The sequence below is a fragment of the Dromiciops gliroides genome, chromosome 1, assembly GCF_019393635.1.
Source record: "Dromiciops gliroides isolate mDroGli1 chromosome 1, mDroGli1.pri, whole genome shotgun sequence".
In the NCBI taxonomy this organism is placed as follows: domain Eukaryota; kingdom Metazoa; phylum Chordata; class Mammalia; order Microbiotheria; family Microbiotheriidae; genus Dromiciops; species Dromiciops gliroides.
In genome coordinates this window covers 181785338-181808701 of record NC_057861.1, presented here as the reverse complement: position 1 = coordinate 181808701, position 23364 = coordinate 181785338, and the positions used below count along the sequence as shown (strand labels likewise).

General features: G+C 38.5%; 1 protein-coding gene across 6 annotated transcripts in view; it reads right to left on the bottom strand.

Annotated features, from left to right (window-relative positions):
- Nucleotides 1-23364, bottom strand: part of RNF144B (ring finger protein 144B) — a 248684-nt gene that overhangs the window by 83646 nt on the left and 141674 nt on the right. Inside the window, exons 1-2 of one of the 6 annotated variants that reach the window (XM_043979522.1) lie at nucleotides 13843-14604; nucleotides 12687-12772 (exon numbers count right to left, since the gene is read on the bottom strand). The exons of 4 other annotated variants lie outside the window; for them this stretch is intronic. The gene's annotated coding sequence lies outside the window, so the exon portion shown is untranslated. Of the gene's footprint in view, nucleotides 1-12686; nucleotides 12773-13842; nucleotides 14605-23364 lie in introns of those variants that run through there. One more of the 6 variants, XM_043979517.1, reaches the window with a different exon arrangement.

Genomic DNA, 23364 nt, shown 5'->3' with positions numbered 1-23364 from the left:
ATATATATTTGATGCATTGCCCCAATAGGGCAGCTGTCAGAAATGCCCAATATCTGTTCATGCAAATAAGTCATAAAACAATGGTTAATAGTATTGTGGATTTGAAGCTGAAAGAACCCTTGGAAACTGCCAAGTTCAACCCCCTCATTTTACAGATGAGGAAACTAAGGCACAGTGAAGTGACTTCCCAAGATAACATAGCGAGTGTCTGTCGTACAATTTGAACCTAGATCTTTTGACTTCCAAGACCTCTGAACCATCCACTCTTCCAGGGGCATCAAACACAAAGCCTCCACAACACTCCCAAGTGCAGCTAGAACCAGATTAAAATATAATTGGGAAATATTTCACTAAATTAAAAAAATACAATAAATATAGATCATGTTAACATGTGGCTTTCTAAATCAATATGCAGCCTTCAAGGATCCTTATATATGGTTTCATGGTCCCTATTTCTATTTGATTTTGACACCACTGCTCTCTGCCACATTAACTCCCAAGACATCATCAAATGTTACAAATGAAAGGTTGAACTCTCAGGTCCAAAAAAGGAACATGCCTTGCCCAATATCAAACACCTATTAGGGACTTGAAACTATTATAATTTAGCTTGGGTGGATTAGTGATAGGAGGTGATAAAAGAGTTGAAATTCCCTAAGCCTGTGATTACTATAATCTACATGTAGCCCTTAAGTACCTCATGGAAACCACTCAGTTCCATTTCTTGTCAGGAAAATGAAGCCTAGCAACTTGAGGCATACTCGCAGATAACATCAAGGGGGCTTGAGCCAAGCCAAAGGGTACTCTCTCAAATACAACCACCACAGAAAATGAGAAAGTGTTCAAAAGAGAATGCTTAGATCAGATCCCTGGTTATTATATATGCAGATCATCACCTCCTTTTGGAGATGCAAAATCCTAAGTGTTTTCCCAATCCTGTATGGGAAGGGAACCTTACCAATGCAGATGCTACGGTTAGTTTAATCACTGGAGTCAAAAGGTACCTTGATCATTTCTGTTACAGGTACATTTCATACAATAGTAGTCATGTGAGAAGTGACATCTTATTTAACTAAACTCCTGCTTACCATTCCAATTAATATTCAGTCTCCTTATCAAATCCAGCACCTAGAGGTTTGCAATTTTCTTTAGGGTTCTCTTGAGTCGGTTAGGGGTAGGGACAATGAATACATATAATTACATTCTTCACTGACTGAACCTGTTTTACTTATTCCAAGAAAGCCTCAATTTCAGGGAAGACACCCTAGTTCCTGGGAACTTTACTACATGTCACTGCTCTTTAGTCACACTCATAAGTTTCTTCATCACCACTTGCAAAAGAGTGCCTACATAGCACATCAGAATAAGCAAACCCAGCATGTACACATAATAATTGGAAAAGATTTCTTCATTTAAACAGGGAATGGGGGGAAGCAGCTGGACTTTTTGAAGTAGCAAAGAACTGGAAACAAAGTAGATGCTTATCAACTGGGGAACTGCTCAAGAAACTGTGATATATGAATGTAATAGAGTATCATTCCTCCATAGGAAATGATGGATATTTAGAATTCAGAGAAGCATGGTGAGACTTATGTAGAGTGAAGTAAGCAGAACCAGAAACATACACATAACAACTACATCCATATATATGGAAAAAACAAAAAAGTCAAACCTGAACTCTTATTAGTTATAATAGCTGTTCAGTCCCTTGAGAATTAACACAAAAACACACCCTCTTTTCAGAGGTAGAGAACTCTGGATGTGGACCATTGCATATAGTCCCACTTAGTCAATGTGTGTTAGTTTTGATGAATGGCTCTCTCCCCTCTTTTTAATTGCCTTTTTTTTATTACATGGAGTGACTTGTTGGATAGAGGGAAAGGGAAGAAAATATTCAGAAATTAAAATGAGGTTTTATTTTTACATCAATAATTTTTTAAAGGAGGAGGACTGTCAGAAACTGCTATCCAAAGTGTTTGAGTATCATTTGAAAATCTTTTATCTTGCCACATAAGCCTTCCTGGAAATTATAGGAGATATTCCCTTTAGTTTAACTATAGGTCATGAATATAAAGAAAAGTATATTAAGTGTTGCCCTTTGCATCTATGGGTTTATAAAGCACAGAAAAAATCTGGGGAAACTAAGAGCTATCCAGAAGTGGAATGCCAGAAGATATAGTGGGTTCTCCCTCAGAGGTCTAGTACATTCTAAATGTCCATTTTAGGGGAATATTGCAAAGGGAATTCTTATATAAGTGATGGTAGAGCTATATGGCCTCTAAGATGCCTTGCAAATAAATCTGGGATTTGGAGAAAATTAAGTTATTCTTAGCATTCAAATATTCTTAGCAGTCAAATGGAAAAGATTTAAAGTGAAATTATATGTTAAAAAGGAAGTGCTTTGTAAATCTCAAAAAAATTCTATATTTTAAATTTTATTTTATTAACAAAAATAACAAGTTACTATAATTGTGGGATCATAGATTCAGGTCTAGCAAAGACCTTGAGGGTAATCTTGCCAACCCTTCTCGTTTTAAAGTTAAGGAAACTTGTTCAAGCTCATATGTATAGTAAATAGCAGAACCAGGATTCAAATTCTAGTACTTTGACTCTAAATCCAACATTCTTTCCATTACATGAATGGTCACCAATATACTTTTTCCACAAACCCCTTTCACCTGCAAAAATGCATTGTGAACCCTCAGGGTAATTTAATGTACTATTTGAAATGTTCTTTTACATTTATTTATGAAGTGCTTACAATAATGACAAGGTGTACATGATCATGCTGATTTGAATTCAAAACAGAAACAAACTTACAATGCTTCAAATGTGCACATGCTGTCACAGAGGAAAATTACATTTGTAATATAGATGGGCAATTATTTACTGCTTAAAGTGCCATTAAAGAATGTTCAGGGGGCAGCTAGATGGCGCAGTGGATAGAGCACTGGCCCTGGAGTCAGGAGGACCTGAGTTCAAATCCGGCCTCAGACACCTAACACTTACTAGCTGTGTGACCCTGGGCAAGTCACTTAACCCCAATTGCCTCACTAAAAAAAAAAAAAAAAAAAAGAATGTTCAGCATAGAACCCCTTGGACTACCACCATAAACCACTAAATGAAAACCATTACAATGTACCACGCTGCCCCACAGGCCACACTATGCCCAATAAGCCCTGTTTCAGTGTCAGGTGCTAATGAAAAAGGAGATCTGAGCAGCAAAAAATTAGGTTTGAAAGGAAAAAAACCTCACTTAAACTTGAGTGTGTTTGAAGAGGAAGTCCATAGAAAAGGTTTTATCTCAAATTATAAATATGCCACATGCTTAAATGCCTCTGACTCTAGAAATGAAGATGGTAAAGGACTCATAATGGAAAATGCTATCCATATCCAGAGAAAGAATTGATGGAATGTGAATGTAGATTGAAGTATACTATTTTTCACTTTATTTTTCATGCTTTTTTTTTCTTTTGGTCCATTTCTTTTTTTTCTTTTTTGGTGAGGCAATTGGGGTTAAGTGACTTGCCCAGGGTCACACAGCTAGTAAGTGTCAAGTGTCTGAGGCTGGATTTGAACTCAGGTCTTCCTGAATCCAGGGCCAGTGCTTTATCTACTGTACCACTTAGCTGCCCCGGTCCATTTCTTTTTTCACAATGTGACTACTGTGTTCATATGTTTTACATGGTTGTACATCTTTCTATAACTTACATCAAACGGCTTACCATCTTAGGAAGGAAAGTGGTTGGGGAGGGTGGAAGAAAGAAAATCTGGAACTCAAAAAAATAAGTTTTAAATGAATGTTAAAAATTGTCTTTACATGTAATTGGGAAAAATAAAATTTTATTCAAATAAAAAAAAAGAAACGATTATGGTGGATTTCAGGGTTTGGTGGGGGCGGGGGGGGGGGGAAGAAGTGAAGGAATAGGTCAGGAAAGGAAGGAGAAAGAGAAGTCATCTTTTCTCCACTTTGTACTATGTTTTTAAAAGGAGTCCTAGCAGTTCTACCTATGTCTATAAATGTCTTCTGTACTATAAAGTACTCATTATATGAGAGGAGCCAAGCACTGATAGGAGAGAACAGGAAAACCATTTTCTCTCCTGTGTTTGCATTAAGACTGCTGAAGAAAGGAACACTTCAGAAGCAGGGCAGGAAGCACAGGGTGTATAAGGAATTTTCATATTCTGCTGGCAACCCAAAAAAGCAATATGCTCCCAAAAATATGCAGTGGGTGGGAGAGCTCTGACATTGGAAGTATTTTTAACCAATGGAGCTGCAGCCTGTTAGACTAGCCAAAATCAGAGGTAGCTAATGTCTTACAAAACTATAATAACAAAGGAGGGAAAAAAGAATAATGCTCTAATAGGATAATTGTACTGAAAATTTCAAACTTTTCCTTAAGTAGTGCTTTAGCAATAGGGCACTTAGGATCATTTATCTTTTCACAACCAGTTATCCAAATTTCCATATCCCTAGTACCTTGTAGTGAATGGGCACTTAAAACCTTTGTGGAGTTCACTGTAAATAGGCTAAGCTCAGACACTTGACACTCACTAGCTGTGTGACCCTGGGCAAGTCACTTAACCCTCATTGCCCTGCAAAAAAAAAAGAAAAAGAGAAAATAGGCTACTAAAACAAGTGTAACAACATGAATTATCTGTGGAGCTGTTTGGTCTCTGGATAGACCTGGGAAATTATGGGGAGGCTGAATCAGGATTAAAGGACAAAGAAAGAGAATCCCATGACTGTCTGTCTTTAATGAGACAAAGCATTCAGTGCCAGGGCTGTGATGTAATTAGAATCGCAGACTTGATGAGATAACACATCACTGGGAAAGTGCAATAGAAGAAGTTTTCCAAGAAAGAAAGGTGTGAGGAAAGGGATAAACCACAATAGAGACAGGACCGCCATGTATAGTCAAGCTATAACACAAATCCTGGAACCACCCCCACAATAGTTTTTACATATTGTTATCTCTTCCCACTCTATATAGCAAGTAAAAGCTGAGAAAGTCTTACTTAGTTATGGGTATCCACCCCATGCCTCCTGGGACACATTGACCCCCTGCTAAAGTTTACCAACAACCTGAAAATGAGCAGATAGTGCTAATGTCTATTCTGTTCCCATCCTAATGTTTTTTTCAGTTGGTAGTTGGTAGTGTAAGCTATTAGCCAACAAACTTTGGCTAAGCTTCTGCACCCAGGTAAACACATACAATACGGGAAGCCAGATAAGTTTAGCTGATGGCAACAGGAAAACAAATTTCATTTCAGGAAATAAAACAAAAATGACAATACATGAATTCCTCAAATTAGGTTGTATTAAGGCAGGTTACCTTGAATTAAAACATTTATCAATTAGAGGTATTACAAAACTGTATAAGATGGAAAAAGTGATGGTTCACTATCATAGGTCACAGATCTCACTATATCAAATAGAGAAGCTAATATACCTTGCTCAGCATAGATAACCCTGAGAAACTAGGTAATGTCCCCTCAAAAAAAAACAAACACAACAGGATAAAGTTCAAGTTAGCACACAGTAACCACAAGAAAATATGATAAAGTTGGGGAATCACTTTGTGAGTATAGACTGAAGGAAAAGACCTGGAAGTCTTAGCAGACCGAAGTTGGATGAGTCAGCAACGAGATGCTGCTCAAAAATCAAACAGGATAATAATATGTTACAGGTCATTTGAAATAGGTTACACTAACACTGCTTGTTAAAACATGATCCAGCAAGCAATCCTTCAGGAATACTCTACTCCTGTTGGAGCCCTGCTGCTTGTTTAGACAATTATCATCTCTACATTTTAAAGGGGATGTGTAGAAACCATAAGGGATACAGAGAAAAAGTAAGAATTAATGATTCAAGGAATGAGTCCATTTTAATAAGGAAATATGGCACAAAGCAAGGCACACTGGTTCTAAAATCAAGGCTCTTAGGTTCAAATCCCATCTCTGATATTTACTCACTATGTAACTTAAGACAAGTCATTTAACCTCCAGGGCCTTCCTGATTTGTAAGGGAGGAGGTTGGAATTGATGGCCTCAGCCACAGAGGTCTTTTTCTCAAAGATTCCAGGCAATTGGTGGTGCAGCAGATAAAATCTGGGCCTAGGGTCAGGAGTTCAAATCCAGCCTCAGACACTTACCCTGGGCAAGTCACTTAACCTATTTGCCTCAGTTTCCTTATATGTAAAATAGGGATAATGAAGTATCTACTGAGGATTAAATGAGATAATATTTGTAAAAGATCTTAGCACTGCCAGACACATTTTATAAATGCTTATTCATATCCTTTCCCTCCCCTTTCCAGTCCATGGACTCTGGGGAAATTCACAGTCCTGGAGAATAGAGGGATTCAGGGTGGAGATAGACCATGATTTTTAATTCCTTCAATCTCAACAGCTTCTATCCCTACTTCTAATATACCAACAAGGTTATGTGAATTTGTGATGGATAGGTTATAAAGTTAATCTTTTTCTTGAAATGGAGCTAATAATTTAAATGTAACTTTTATTTCTTCCAATGGATCTATGGAATGGGGATTTTTAGCTTAATGAAGAAAATTCTAAGGAGTGATTCAGGAATATATAAGAATTCTGATATGATGGATACAGGCCGATGGTCCTCCACTCTCAGGCAAAAGAATGGTAAATGGTTTTGTTACAACAAAAGAGATCTTAGTTCTATATAAGGAAGCCTTTAAAGGTGGCTAAGTGATATCATCTCCATTTCCAGAAATTACTTAGTTCAGAGCACAGGGTTAATGATGCCAAGATTCCACATTTACTGTGCTTATAGTGGCCATTTGATTTTGTTTGGTTCGATGGCCACAGACTCCACCTCAAACCTTGACACCAACAGTCTGGGACAAGGCCAGAGAGAGCGGCTAAAGCCCTCCATATCCATTTCTGCCATTTCTGAGTCTGGAAAAACTGAAAGTTGGTACAATTTAAAATGATTAAAGAAGAGGCTTTCTAACTTGACAGGTATTCCAGAGTGATATTTTCTCGTATACCACTGATGAAAGAAAATGCCTTTGCTTTGGATTTATGGTTCATAGGTAACATGACAAATAATACTTTCTCAACAAATCTTTGAGGCTCAATCAGGAAGACCTGAGTTCAAATCAGGCACTGGATACTAACTAGCTGTGTGGTCCTGGGTAGATCACTTAACCTCTGTTTGCCTCACTTTCCTCATCTGTAAAATGGGAGTAATAATAGCAATAGGATTGTTGTGAGGATTAAATGAGATATTTGTAAAGTGCTTAGCACAGTGTCAGGTACATAGTCAATACTTAATAAATTCATGTTCCCTTTGTCCTTCCCTTTCTCTCTACATTTTATCTCATGAATGGGTGGACTAGTAATCTGTCTTGCAGATAGATACAAACGAGATTTAAACATTTTTACCTTTTTTGAAAAGCAAAAAAGTCTCACTTTTATAGGACCCTTGGTTATTCAAGGAAAAAAACCATGGCATATCAAAGAAACAGTGGATCTCGACTCAAAAGACTTGGGTTCAAATCCAACTTCCACTACTTACACCCTTAAGCAAGTCAACACCTCTGGGTCTCAGCTTTCTCATCTATGAAGTAAGGCCAAAAGGGACAGAAGAAGCCCCATCTGTTTAAGTTTAAGAGTTGTGAGTATCAAGCGCACTCTAAGATATGGAAGAGCCTTTTACAGATGTTAAGATAACATCATTTATTAAGGAGAAAAGATCATTTTAGGGTTTTTTTTCTTTGTGGGAGGGCAAACCTGTGATTTCATGTGTTTAGGGAGTTCCCAGTGTGGGTACAGAAATGGGGAAGAGAGGACAGGCATCAATGTAAATCAACAACTCTTCTGAAATTCATTATCCTGGAGAATGGGAGGAGAGGAGAATATAGACAGTGGTTTTCAATGCCTTTAATCTCAACACCTTCTATCTCTACTTTCAAGAAACCAACACAGGGAAATGAATTTGTAAAAGATGATTATATTCTAAAGTTCATATTTTTCTTGAAACAGAATTAATCATTTAAATGTAATTTTGATTCCTTCCAAACTCTGCTCTGCAGGGAAAAGGCATTTTAGTACTAATGGTTACCTTTTAGGCCAATATGTTTTGTAAAGGACTCAGGGCTATTGGGATAAAGCAAGCTCTTTAGACAACAATATCAAAATCCCTCATAATTAGCCCTAAACCCTAAGTAACACGTTCGCAGGGGAACTACATGAAAATGCAATTTTATATTGAGGTGAAATTAAAAAAAAACATATCCTGGGATACTGAAGTTTAATAGTTGCTCAGAAACCATTATTTTCTGCAAATGACTCAACTTGGCTGTCTGGCATAGTCATTACCACCACAGAAGAACCAAGTCCCGATCAGGTAGGCATAAATCCATTTCCAGCTCTCCTAAAAGAATTAAGTAATCAAAGTAGGTAGGAATGACTATGTGGTTGGCATTTCAATGATTCCTTTAGAAAGATAATTTATACTCTTCACTGGCCTCCCCCTTCCCCACCTCCTCCAACACACCCTTGCTTATCTAATCAGTAATATTCCTCTCTCCTAGAGCTATCTGCACAGCCCTACAGAAAAGTTATCTTCTCTTTCCTGGCACAAAACTCCCTTCAAAACAAGAAATGATGCCACTTAGATCTATTAATCTGGAAACTAAATCCCCTCATTTCACAGATGAGTAAACTGAGGTATATCTTGTAGCTGGTATCAGAACCGTAACTAGAACCTAGGTCTTTTTTACTCCCAATACGGTTTTCTTACCTTGCTTGCTTCCTATAAGGTGGCTGAGCTTGCAAAAGGAATAAAATAACATAAAACCATGTGAATTTCTGAGGATGTCAAAGAAATGCCCAGGAAACAGTTCCTGTTTGTTTTTAAACTTAGTGCTTTTCCAAACATTTAGCTGGTCTTCATTACCTCGACAATAAAATATGCCCCTTTGCAAAACCAAAAGCTTTTATAAGAAGGAATCTACAATGCAAGAAAGCAAGGAGGTTGTTTTGTGGCTACAGAAAGAATCAATAATATAATATTAGAACGGATAAGGAAAACTGCTTTCCGTACCTCATCACTATGCTAAAGGGAGCCAGCCAGGTTTTTCAATCTCCTAGCTAAAAAGAATGTGACTAAGATTAAGTGGGATTTTTTTAGGATTTTCAATCAAACATAATGACCCTTGAAACCACTGTCCCTCTAGGAAGGACAAAGGGCTATTTTTTATGACCACGAGTTGGGATTCAAACCTACAATTCCTGAGAACCTGTTAACAATTAAACTGAAATAACTTTCACTACAGGTTCTGTAATATTGATTGTAACAGGGGTGAGTGCAGGTGATACTACATTTCCCAGGATCCCTGGGTCCAATGTGATGCTTATTGAAAATAAAAGAATTCTCAACTCCTGTGCACCTGCATTACAAACTTAATTGTTATCAGGAGGCCTTCGAGAACAGAAGCTAAGATGAAGGAAGTGAAGGTTGCTGCAGGATCCATGGGCATGAAGAAGAGAAGCTTCCTAAAAATAAGAGAAAATAGTAGAGGCTTTTGTTGTTGTTGTTGTTGTTGTTGGATTAGACATGGATCCAAAAAATGAGATATTCTGGCTGTAGAAAAGCTATTAAACTGCAACTTTACCCAGAAGTGATGAGTAGGGCTTGATCTAGCCAGTCCTAACAGTATTATTTGTTTGTTTTTTGTGGAGCAATGAGGGTTAAATGACTTGCCCAGGGTCACACAGCTACTGTCAAGTGTTTGAGGCTGGATTTGAACTCAGGTTCTCCTAACTCCAGGGCCAGTGCTCTATCCACTGTGCCACCTAGCTGCCCCCAGTTCTAGCAGTATTAGTAATACAAATGTATGTCACTGGTCTGCCACCCAGCTATAGCAAGAAAATAGAGAGGGGGGGGTGTTAAGCTTTCAAAGTGTAATCCTTTTTTAACCAGTTACATTAGCATAGATAGTATATAGAGCTCAGAGCCTGGAGTCTGGAAGACCTGAGTTCAAATTTGACCTCAGGCAGCTTACTAGATATGTGAGCCTGGACAAGTAATTTTGTATAAGTTTTCCTATCTGTTGAACAGTAATATCACATATTTCTTGCAGGGTTGTAATGAGGATCAAAGAAGATAATGTTTGCAAAGCATATGACACATAATATAAATATTTATTCTCTCTTCTCTCCCCCCCCCCCATCTTGGACCTTTGAGTCTTAGAAGAGTTTGTTTTCTAAAATACTCTAGGAGGAAAAGTAGAAGAGATTGTACTCATTTGGGAACGTGTACTAATGCTCTTTCCTCTTTAACTTTGCTATCCCTCTATTTCCTCAATTAAATATTTTACTGTTGTAGCACAATTCTTACCCTAGATCTGTGAGCACAATACGCCACTGCACATCTAGACCTGAGTTAACTTTGGTGTAATTCAATTCAATAAACATTTATTAAACACCTATGATGTGCCTGGCATGGTGCTTCTGAGTAGTTCTTGTTGGGGAGTTTTGTTTAGTTTTTTCTAACTGGATAGAAACAAGGGAGCCAGAGAGACAAGATATCATTTAGAAGTCACAACGTTTTGAATACCAGTCTGAAAGATTCCAGCAGTATCTACAAACAGGCTACAATAGATATCGCAATCCAAATGAACAGATGCATCTCCCCCTATATTTTAAGGAAGTATATTTTGTATTCAAATGAAGAAAATGACCAGAAACATTTCCCTTTCCATATTGTAGAGACAGACAGGGACGACTTGACTTGTTTAGAAAAAAAAATAATAAATGCCAAAAGCCTTTTATCCTAATACAACAACTTTCACAAATTTTTTAAACAAAAGAATCTGAAATTTATTATGTAATAGCCACATAAAAGAAGCAGATCTTGGGGGAAAAGTTAGACCAAGCTCCCCTGCCCACCAATTGGTAACATTCTTATTGCCACCAAGGGTTTCTTTGCTAGGATAGAAAGCATAGAAAAGCTCAAATTTTAATTCAACAAACAGTATTTGGACCTATTTCACCCCATGCTGTCTTTCTTTAAAATAATGAACTTAAAGTTGCAGTACATTCTCTATTATTTGAATACTAACTGTCCAAAATTAAATTTGGGAATAGTCATGGAAGGAGGTCCCAAAAAAATGCTGTTCTTTATCCTCAATCCCTGTGATTATAAATAGTTCAATCATTGAAAATAAGTAGAAATTAACACCAGCAAATTTAGAATAGTGTCTCCAAGTGCTTAGCATAGTGTCCAGCATATAGTAAGCACTTAATAAATGCTTCTTGACTGACTGACAATAAACAGCAAACCAAAGAGATCTGATGACCAGAGGCAGCCTTAAGGGGAAACATAGCATTTCAATTATGATGCCTGCATATAGCTGTAACTTCCATTCCAAGGATAGTCCCATAAGGAAGGGTCCAGAGACAGAGCATTTGAAAGCATGATTCCTGTAGCCACCTGGCCCCTGGCCAATACCCAAAATAATCAGTTATGCAAAATAGGTGCAATTGTCTGTTATTTGGACTTTGCTCACCCTCCAACCAACATCTGGGTTCAGCATGATTCCTGACCTCCACCTCAATCTCAAAAGGACCTGGCTGAACAGGAAAGTGAGGCCACAAGTCATGGTCAGGAAAAGAGAAAGGTGACCTGTTTGCAGAATAATTAAAAAGGAATATCTTTTTAAATGTACACATATGTATCTGAAACATTGGGATCAGGTCTCTGGAGGGATGAAGTAAACTCACAAAGCACTGGCTGTCTAATGCAATGCAAGTAATTGGCTTTTATGTTTGATGCTTAAATATCCAGGAAGCTAAATGGTCATATGTAGAAAAGGTAGTTGTTATGTTCCGATACATTTTTCTTTCCTGTAGGAATCAATCCCTTCTTTGATTCGTGTCTAGTTACCAGAAAACTGTTTTGGTTTTTTTTAAATATCCATTTCTTACACTGACCTATTTTGGAAGCCTAAATTCCCAATAATTAAATTGCCAATAAGCTGAAGCCATTCATTAGAATGGGGCTATTGAATTCCAAGGAAATGTTCCTGGGGGATCAACCCCCAAGATATTTGGCACAGATTACTGTAGATATTTGTAAAGCACTGGGTAAATGGACAGTGTTTAACTGCCCTCAAACCTATACTTCCAACCGCGTGGCAGAGGCTGGGCTAGGGTTAGAGCTTAGTTGGGTTACTTTTTTTTTTTTAATAAAAAAACTGTGACCTGATTCTGCCTGCTTCAGTGACTGCTCAAAATGTCTCCTGTGTTGACTAAGCATGTTTACCTTAAGTGAGTTTCTGCACTGATTAAATCTGTTTCGGTTAACCAGACTCTCGTTTTGCAGGAGAGGCTTTTTCTCTCACTATCCTGGTCTCAAGGGGGTATCTGTCACGAAGAAGAAAATACTAATAGGGGCCAAAAGTATGGGGGAGGAGGTGCAGAGATTGGTTTCATAACGCTACGGTCTAATTGGCTTTGTGGGTGTAATTGAATGTTTGTTTACAGATCACTAGGGTAGGGAGACTTTGGAAAAACTCCAGAGGTATATGCCCCCTGAAAAGTTAAAAGGTGGGAAAGACAAGAACAAGGGAGGGAGGGATAAGGTCAGCAAAGGGAAAAGAAGTGGAGCAGCTACATACAGCCTGGTAAATGAATGTTACTCACAAAGAAAGCTAGATCTTGTGATTGGCCGGCTCCGGTGTGAAGACTGGCGGGTTTCCTTTAGCCTCTCTCACCCACACCCTAAAAAACTGAGTCATTTTAAAGTTAGTTTACTTTGCTGGTAGACCTACAGACAGCCAATCTGCTCTTTCAGGAATTTTTAGGTCATGTTACTTGCTAAAGGGATGTTGTTTGAGGGTGGATATTTTAATTCTTGCCTTTTGATGCTTACAAGACTGGTTTCTTCCAGAAATGCCCAACTGCAAGTCCAGGAATATTCCTGCTGGGAACCACTTCTAACATTCTAGCAAAATGTGTGGGGCAGAGAAAAGAACGCCAGACCTTTAGTCGGTGCATTTTCTTCACAATAGTGAATTCCACACGGAGAAACTAAAACATAAGAAGTTCACCCAAACAGAGGCAGTATTGCAGCTGAATGTCCAAGACTTAGAGAAAGTGAAAGACAGTGTTTGTATAGAGGGGTAAAGCATACGCTCCCCCCCCATTTAAAAAAAACCGCATGTTGGGGATCACTTTAATTTTAATCAATAATCAGTAATAATTTATTACGCACCTACTATGTGCCAGGTACTTTAAAATAACCTTAAATAAGCGGACATCTGAAATAAGTAGTACAAGGAATATACAATTTCAACCTTCTACTTCCTTTCAAAAATCGGTAACCAAACAATAATCATGCGTAAGGCACAATGGTTGATACAGGAGTTTATTTTATTAATATCAGTGTTTGGGGGAACGAGGCCAGTTATTCCCAAGCAACAACAGTTAAACATCTGAGAATACGCGACTACTTAAATCACAAGCCAAGGTTTGGGTTAATGCTTTTTGCATTTTTTTCAAATGCAAACTTCTGAAAAACACAGATCGCCCAGTATAACAACTTTTTTAAAATTTTGCTTTTAAGAAAATCTTTTCAAAATACAAACACGATAATACGTTTTAAAAATCTTTGTAGCCAAGCATCCACGAATTAATTTAATCACCTATTCTTGCAAGCGCTGTCTGCAGAAAACCGAACGAAAGTCATGATTCTTGGTCAGAGTGACCTGTTCTGCTCCCAAACACTATATTCCTCTTTCAGGCACTCCCACATTAAGTAAAAGTAGGCAGAAGAAAAAACAAGCTCTCAGAGACATACCTTGCACCAAGAGGTTGGTCGCCTCCCAGGAGCTGTCTGACTTTCCGACAGACCCACACTCACTGCTCAGGGCAGGAGAGGAGGTTCATAATCTCACAAACTACTCCAGGCTGCTCAGAGACTGGAGAGGAGAAACTGTTTCATTGCTCTCACCGGGAGCTTTCCCCTTGTGCAGCTGCTGACAGCTATACACTTTTCAGGATTGCAACAGGACTCGTCTTCCCAGACCTTTAGGGACAGTGTAGGACAATCTCCTCCCAGCTCTCCAGAGCATGTTGCTATCACAGCTTACACAGGCAAAGCAGGGTAGCGCTCCGGCTAGCAAGCAGGAGCTTGGGGGGGGGGGGGGAGAACTGCATTTATTTATACAGGAAGCTCCAGCGCAGCACTTCCTACTTCCCATCTGAGTCTCACTTCGACTGCAGGTGACTGCTTTAACCCTGTCAGAACCTTGCACCCGCTGCGCACTCCGAAGCTCTTTCTTGCAGGATTTCTAACATGCTTTCAGTAGGTTCTCCTGGGGTAGAAATTGCAAGAAAGGGGCACCTGTTAAGCCATAGCCCTCTAGCGCCCACTTATCTCGCCTCTCCTCTTTACTCTTAAGTCTCTCTGCTCTCTTCAACACCTAGCTTGAACTCAGCTCTCTCTCGCAGGTTTCCTCCCCTTCCTTTCTTCCTAGATCGCCAAATCCCCGTCTTTTTTTCCCTTCTCCTACAAGCCTCAACTGTTTCGTCTCTTATACTTTATTTCACAAGAAAGATGAGGTCCTGCTATGCAACGACGCAGAGTAAGTGCTTGCAACTCCAGTAATGCTATTTAAATATGAGTTATTATTATCATAGTGTTGAGGCGGCACTAACCCCAACCAAAACTGCCTGCCGGCTGCAACTGAAAGCTGTTTTTCATAAAGGCTTCTCCTCTAAGGGCTGTCTCATTAAAGTGCCTACATGTGCAGGGAAGATCCTTCTACATCTCATTTTGTCTTCTTTCCAACCGCCATGTATTACTAAATGACGAAGGTATCCATTTGCTTTTAAGCAGCTGGGTGGCACAGCGGCTAGAGCTCCGAACCTGGAGTTATGAAGACCTGAGTTCAAATTCGACCTTAGATGCTTACTAGTTCAGTGCCCCTGGACTTAACCCTGTTTGCCTCAGTTTCCTTATCTGAAAAAATGAGCGGAAGAAGGACATGGAAAATCACTCCAGTATTCTTTGCCAAGAAAACCCCAAATGGAGTCACTAAGAGTCAAACACGATCAAAGGACTGACTAAACAACAAAATCTATTTGCTTTGAAGTGCATGATACACCCACCGCTCTGTGTAATAATAATAGCTAAGATTTATATACATATACCAGGCTCTTTACAAACATTATCTAATTCGATTTTCACAACAGCCCTGGGAAGCTGGTTTTATCATTAACCTCATTTTAGGAAGGAAGAAACTGAGGCAGAGAGGTTAGAGTGATTTGCTCAAGGTCACACAGCTATTATATTAAGCGTTGAGGCTGGATTTGAACTTGGTTCTTCCCGAGCTCTAGGGCCAGAGTTCTGTCTATTGCGCCACCTAGCAGCCACATATGGCCATTACCTACCCAATATATACCGTAACCTTCCTAAGTGAGTTCCAAGCTGGGCATCTACATCAGTGTGACTTTCATAAACCCCCACCCCCACTCCCACAGATATTGAAGAACTAAATCTTTGTATACTTTCTGGGCTGATGTTTCCATACAGTTGACTTGTTAGGTCCATTAACTACTACACTGAAACTATTAGGTCTAATACCTGCTGTGTGAGATAGCTCAGAAATGTCATAACTCCAACACAAGGTTCTCTCTGATCACTGCAGATAAATGCAACTGAAACAATGAATACATTTGCTAAAGGGGAAGAGACTCATATGGTCCTTTGTGAAAGGGATCTAACTGTTCTTGCCAATGAAATAGCAGCAGTAGGCAGTGCTCCAAGGGACACAAAGCAAACTGCTCTCAGCGCCTGACTGGAGGAAAAGTTCCAGGTGACAAATACGGAAGGAGGCATTTCTGTATGTGTGCTACTGGGGGCAGAAGGATGAGTTAGGAAGACTGGCCTGAGAAGGAGGTGGAGCACCAGAACAATGGACAGTCCAACCTTATTTTCAAGGTGCAGAAACCCAGGCCTTATCTTTTGCATAAGGTCACACAGAGCTAGAACGCAACTCTCTAGATTCAGTTTTGTGACCTTGGCTCCAAATTCTGGAGTAGTGTGGCCACTGAGAGAAATTGGCAACGAACCTCAATCAGAGCTAAGCCTAATGTATAGTGAAATGAGCAGAACCAGGAGAAAGTTGTGCACAGTAACAATATTGTTTGATGAAGAACTGTGAATGACAACTATTTTCAGCAATACAATGATCTAAGCCAATCCCAAAGGACTAAATGATGAAGCATGCTATCCACCTCCAAAGAAAGAACTGATATTGATTGAACACAGACTGAAGTGTGCTATTTTTCACTTTCTTTCATTTTTTTCTTTTATACAAGTTTTCTTGTACAAAATGACTAATATGGTAATGTTTGACATAATTACAGATGTATAACCTATATCTGATTGCTTACTGCCTCAGAGAGGGGGGAGGGAAGGGAGAGAAGGAGGGATAAAATCTGAAACCCAAAACTTTAAATAAAAATGTTTATTATTTTTTTCAAAAAGACAAAGACAAAAAAAAAGAGCTAAACCTGAAAGAGTTGGGACAGAGAACCAGAAAATGCTAGCTAAGCAACTCAGGAGATGTACATCATACAAATGCATTAATAGAGCTCAATTAGTTAAACAACAACAAAAACCCTCTTTAAAAAAAAAATCCACACATTTAAATTGTAATTTCTTATCTAAACAAAGTGCTAAATGCAACTGAAATGTCAACATTCTTTAAATAAAAGTCTTACTACTCCAAATGCCAATAACTAGAAACAATAGACTAATTTAAAAGATAATTGCAAGTAAATTAATAACATTTTTTGCTTTCTCTGGGTAGGGCAGAGGCAAGGGAGAGGTGCATTTGACAGAGAATTTAATTTAGAAGCTGCCTTCAAACACTTCCTTAGCCATATAACTTGGAAAAGTCTATAAATTGAACTAGTCAAATTAAACTCTTGCAGCTTCAGTTGTCCATTGAGTAAATTGAGGGGTTGGCCTTGAAAGCCCTGTCCACCTCTAAATCTATGATCCTATGTGCCATGAGTGGAAATGATTCTTGTTTTCAATGCAGGAGATCTCATTCCAAATCTTAGCTCTACTGCTTGGTTCTATGGCCCCAGTCTAGTCACATCACATCATTATGCCTTCATTTTAACATGGATATAATCATCTTTGGGCATGGTTACTGTGAGAAGACTGAATGCTATAAAAATGAGAAATTTGTTTTCTGGTGGAATGTAAGCTTCCAGAGAACAAGAATAGCTAGGTGGTATATTGGATAGAGTGGAGGGTCTGCAGTCAGGAAGACCTGGGTTCAAATATGAACTCAGATACTAGCTGTGTGACCCTGGGCAAGTCACTTAACCCTCTTTGCCTCAGTTTCCTCATGTGTAAAATGAGATGGAGAAGGAAATGGCAAACCATGCCATTATCTTTGTTAAGAAAACCCCAATGGAGGCACACAGATAGGACTGAACAAAAACAGAAAACAAAGACAGTGTCAGGTGTGGGGTTTTGGTTTTTGTTGGTTTTTTGTTTTGTTTTTTTGTATCTCCGGTGACCTTGAACATACTACTGTAGAGTCTTCATAAATATCTACTAAATTAATAAAATAAATGAATTAATGCATGTACACATAAAAAATGAATATGTATTTGAAAACTCAAATATAGGCAAATATGCATGTCAAACTGGTATTGTGCAAACTAATATTGTGCAAAAGGTACTCCAAACAAACCTAAGCCTAGAGCAACCTCTCTTCACACTATTAAAACAAAGTCACTTTGCTTTCTTCAGGCTGACAAGTGATACACAGCCAAAACCTGCCTCAAAATGGAATTCTCATAAAGTTTTAAACATCATGAAACAGGAGACCGCCTGACCATGATGATTTTCCTTGTGACACAATAATAAAAGATACTTCCTAGTATCAACTACACAGTGCCATACAGAGAAACTCATTTGTTGACACTAACAGGAAACACTTTTCAAGATTAGTAATTTAGTCTCTTTACTGATAGAAAGGGAGAAGGGAACCCTGGGTCACAATCCAAATGTTCATGCCACAAATTTAGCCAGAAAACAGCTGAAGTAGTATGATGACCTACTCACTTCTACATATATGATGAAGTTTTTGTACCCTGCAAAGCTATGTTTATGAGGGGGATTTTTTCCATTTATAATATTATTCTGCTGGATTAGAGGGACTATAGCATAGTGGAAAGAGAGTTGGCTTTTGAGCTGGAAGGACATGGATTCGAGCCCACCTTTTACAAGAGGGATGTGACCCCTTGTACAATTTACTGCAGCTGTCCATGCTTTAGACTGCTCTCTTAACACTTCAAGTTGCTGAGAAGGTGCTGAACTACATTGGTAGATAAAATTTTTTCACTAGTCCTTTTCACTTTCTCCTGGATTACTTATGGGAAGAATAAAATCCATTCTTGTGCTAAGGAATAGACTTCCTTCTCTAATTCTGTCTAGGTAAATAAATGACCTGCATCTTAGGCTTCCTATCTCAACTATTCCACCTAGCAAAAGCATTATATAAAAATGGGGTATAGTCAAGTATAATGAATCAAATGGAAGAATGCAAAATGGGTGCTGGGTACCAGGTTCTGCAACAAGGCACAATTCCCAATACACAGGGTGGGGAATGTAAAGCTAAAAAGCCTGGCAGGCTGCCATTGGCAGCTAAAACACAGTGGCAACTGAATTGGCACTCTTCTGGTGCATTTGATGTGATTCACCTCGACTCATGGAAATTAAATGTGATCTCAATGATAAGGGTTATTCCCAAACTAAAAGAAAATCCAAAATCCAAACAGTCTCAGACTACTCAGACCAAATATAATCCCCATGTTGGGATCCTTATCTCCACAACCTAGCTGCTCCAGTTTCCTTCCAGTTGTTGTTGATCAGTTGTTAAGTCATGTCTGACTCTGTTTGTCCATGGGGTTTTCTTGGCAAAGATATTGGGGTGGTTTCCCATTTCCTTCTTCAGTGTATCCCCATTTTACAGATGAAAAACTGAGGCAAATAAGTGTTAAGTGACTTGCCCAGGGTCTGAGTGTCTAAGGCAGCATTTGAACTCAGGTCTTCCTGACTCCAGATCCAGTGCTCTATCCACTGACTGAACAAGCTACCTCTTTCAAGAGGCTGTCTTCCTTCAAGACTCAGCTCAAATGCCACTTTTCTACAAGAGGCCTTTCCAAATCATAACTCCCAACCCTACCTCACATACTGCTAATGTCTTCCCTCTGAGATTATCTCCAATTTACCATATACATATATGTATATATATATATATATATCTTGTATTTACATACTCATTTGTATGTTGCCTTCCCCTTTAGAATATATCACTTAACATTTCTGGGTCTCAGTTTTCTCATCTGTAAATCAAGGGGGTTGGACTCGGTGGCCTCTGAGGTCTTTTACACCTCTGAATCTATGATCTTGTCATTCTATCCTCACCAAGAAATTGTCCAAAATCTTCTGATGCCAATGAATGGTAGTATTCAAGGGGAAGGATGCTTAGGATTGATGACATCCTGCACAATGGCACTAAGATGACAGAATTAGGTATAAGGAGAAGTAACTCAAAGGTAACCAATGTTACTCACCAACACTCTACTTCTAGAAAAAAAAAATTAGGTCACCAGGTATGAAGGACTCTACAACAGTTCAGCTTATGTCCTCTACTAATAACCCTGATTCTTGAGTCAAGTTAAATGAATTAAGTAGAGTTCAGAAGTGGTATGGCAGTATTGGAAAACATGTTATAGTTCTGTCAGAAGGCATGGCTTCAAGTTTCTCCTCCCAGCCCCAACTCCTGAAATTGTTAAGCAGGTACACTATGTTAGGCATTGGAGGTACTTACTGTATTAATAACCCCTTAACCTCTCTGCATCAAAGTGGTAGAGGAAGTTCCCACACTGAGAAAATCATGGGTTCTTGATGTACTTGTACCTAAGTGTTTTAACCAAGTTTACAAAGCTTGTGATGAGGTATATGATAACTACAAAATTAACTGAGAACTGATTCCCCACCCAGTCCCCCCCAACCCAGGCAAGTGAATTGCCTGAGGTTAACCAGTCTTCCTCAATTCCAGACTCTTGATCAACTTATGGACCTTCTCCCAAGCAACTTATCCCCTCCCAATGTTTCCCCACCTTATTCCCTCCCTGCCCCTACACACACACTTTATGTTATTATGTAAAAAAAGGGTCTACCTACATTAAGTAGTTTCTATTTAGAACTAGTAGCTTCTATACTTAACTCAGGAGCAATTCTATTGTTTCTCTTGTTAAAGATTCATTTACATTAAGTAGTTGTGCATGACTCTGGAGCAATCTTTTGGTTCCCTTCTGTTCTGTTATCCCATAAAAACCCTGTCCTCAGTTCCCATCTTTGAGTATTCCTAGCTTCAGCTTTGCAATACCATGAGTTATAGTTCCTCTGCCCCTATTAAAGACCTTATTTCTCCTATATTGATTGTTTTCTTAATTTCCAGGTTAACATATACTTTTGTAAATATGCTCATCCCATAGACATTTTTCAGATAAGAAAATCAGTGGGAAAACTGGGGCATAGCCAAAGAGCCAGATTAAACAATGTTACTACAGTGATCCTTCATCCAAGAGAATGACAATAATGAGACAACATACTGTCATGGGGTGCAGAGCACCCCAGAATTTCTCTGGGGCACACCTAGGAATCTTCTCCTTGAGAAACTAAACCAGAGGACAGATAATTCTTGGAGAGATAAGCGGAACCAAATCTGACTGAGCTAGCTTCGGATTCTCCCCCTTCATTCTGGTCTCCCTTTGGTGTGGCTGCGGCCTTTGTGTCCTGAAGAGAGAGCCACCCCTCACCGAATTCCTCTAGTCACTACCAGTGGGGGATGGTCCTCCACTCCTCACCCAATTCGCCCAGCTACCCCCAGTGGGGGATGGTCCTCCCTCACTAAAGGAACTTTTCACAGGCAGATGGTCCACCCCCATCAGTCCTCTATAAAAGTACCTTCCAGTCTCCTGTTTGAGGAGATTGGTACCTCTGAGCCATGTGCTTTGTGCCTATCTCCCCATGAGAAGTCCAAGGATTTCTTTCATGGTTTCCCTTCCCCCCCCCTTCCCTTCCCTTGCCCCTAAATAAACTACCACCTTATTCTCACTACTTTTGTGTGCAAGAGGGTATAATTCTTTAAAGAGGAATTCCTAAGAACCTCTACCCCAACCCGTACCCCATTTCCCCCCATTACAATAACCAAAACCTACAGGATGCAGCCAAAGTGGTTCTATGGGGAAATTTTATGTCTAAATGCTTACATGAATAAAATAGAGAAAGAGGAGATCAATGAATTGGGCATGCAACTAAAAAAGGTAGAAAAAGAACAAATTAAAAATTCCCAATTAAATAGTAAATTAGAAATCCTGAAAATCAAAGGAGAGATTAATAAAATTAAAAGTAAGAAAACTATAGAATTAATCAATAAAACTAAGAGATGATTTTATGAAAAAATCAATAAAATAGATAAACCTTTGGTTAATTTGATTTTAAAAAAAGAAAGAAGAAAACCAAATTACCAGTATCAAAAATGAAAGGGGTGAATTCACTACCAATGAAGTAGAAATTGAAACAATAATTAGGAGCTATTTTACGCAACTGTATGCCAATAAATTTGACAATCTAAATGAAATAGATAAATATTTACAAAAATATAATCTGCCCAGATTAATAGAAGAGGAAATAAAATTCTTAAATAAACCCATTTTAGAAAAACAAATTGAATAAGCCATCAATGAACTGCCAAAGAAAAAATCTCCAGGGCCATATGGGTTTGCAAGTGAATTCTACCAAACATTTTTTAAAAAATGAATTCCAATACTACACAAATTATTTGGAAAAATAGGTGAAGACAGAGTTCTACCAAATTCCTTTTATGGTGTTGATACCTAAACCAGGCAGAGCCAAAACAGAGAAAGAAAAATACAGACCAATTTCCCTAATGAATATTGATGCAAAAATCTTAAATAAAATATTAGCAAGGAGATTATAGCAATGGGGATAAGATAGAGGTATTCCCAGTAAGATCAGGGGTGAAACAGGGATGTCCACTATCACTTCCATTATTTAATATTGTACTAGAAATGTTAGCTTTGGCAATAAGAGAAGAAAAAAGAATTAAAGGAATTAGAATAGGCAAGGAAGAAACAGAACTATTACTCTTTGCAGATGACATGAGAATCCTAGAGAATCAACTAAAAAATGTCTTGAAACAATGAACAACTTTAGCAAAGTTGCAGGATATAAAATAAACCCACATAAATCATCAGCATTTCTATATATGACCAACAAAGCTCAGCAACAAGAGATAGAAAGATAAATTCCATTTAAAGTAACTATAGACAATATAAAATACTTGGGAGTCGAGCTGCCAAGACAAACCCAGGGTCTCTCTGTGAACACAATTACAAAACACTTTTCACACACATAAAATCAGATCTAAATAATTGGAAAAATATCAATTGCTCATGGATAGGCAGAGTTAACATAATATAAATGACAATTCTACCCAAATTAATTTACTTATTGAGTGCCATACCAATCAGATTACCTAAAATTTATTTTATAGAGCTAGAAAAAATAATAATAAATATCATCCGGAAGAATAAAAGGTCAAGAATATTAAGGAAACTAATGGGAAAAATGCACAGGAAGATGGGTTAGCCATACCAAATCTGAAGCTATACTATAAAGCGGCAGTCATCAAAACTATTTGGTACTGGCTAAGAAATAGAGTAGTGGATCAATGGAATAGGTGAGACACAGGAGACACAGTAATAAATAATGACTATAGTAATTTGGGTTTGATAAACCCAAAGACTACAGCTTCTGGGATAGGAACTCAGTATTTGACAAAAACTGCTGGGAAAACTGGAAGATAGTATGGCAGAAACTAGGCATAAACCAATATCTTATACCGTATACCAAAATAGGTCAAAATACATACATGATTGAGACATAAAGGGTGATATCATAGGTAAATTAGGAGAGGAAGGAATAGTGTACCTCTCAGATCTATGGAGAGAAGAATCATTTATGAACAAACAAGAGATACAGAATATTATGAAATACAAAATGGATGATTTTTATTACATTAAATTAAAAAGGTGGGGGCAGCTAGGTGGCACAGTGGATAAAGCACCAGCCCTGGATTCAGGAGGACTTGGGTTCAAATCCGGCCTCAGACACTTGACACTTACTAGCTGTGTGACCCTAGGCAAGTCACTTAACCCTCATTGCCCATCGAAACAAAAAAACAAACAAAGCTGGGAA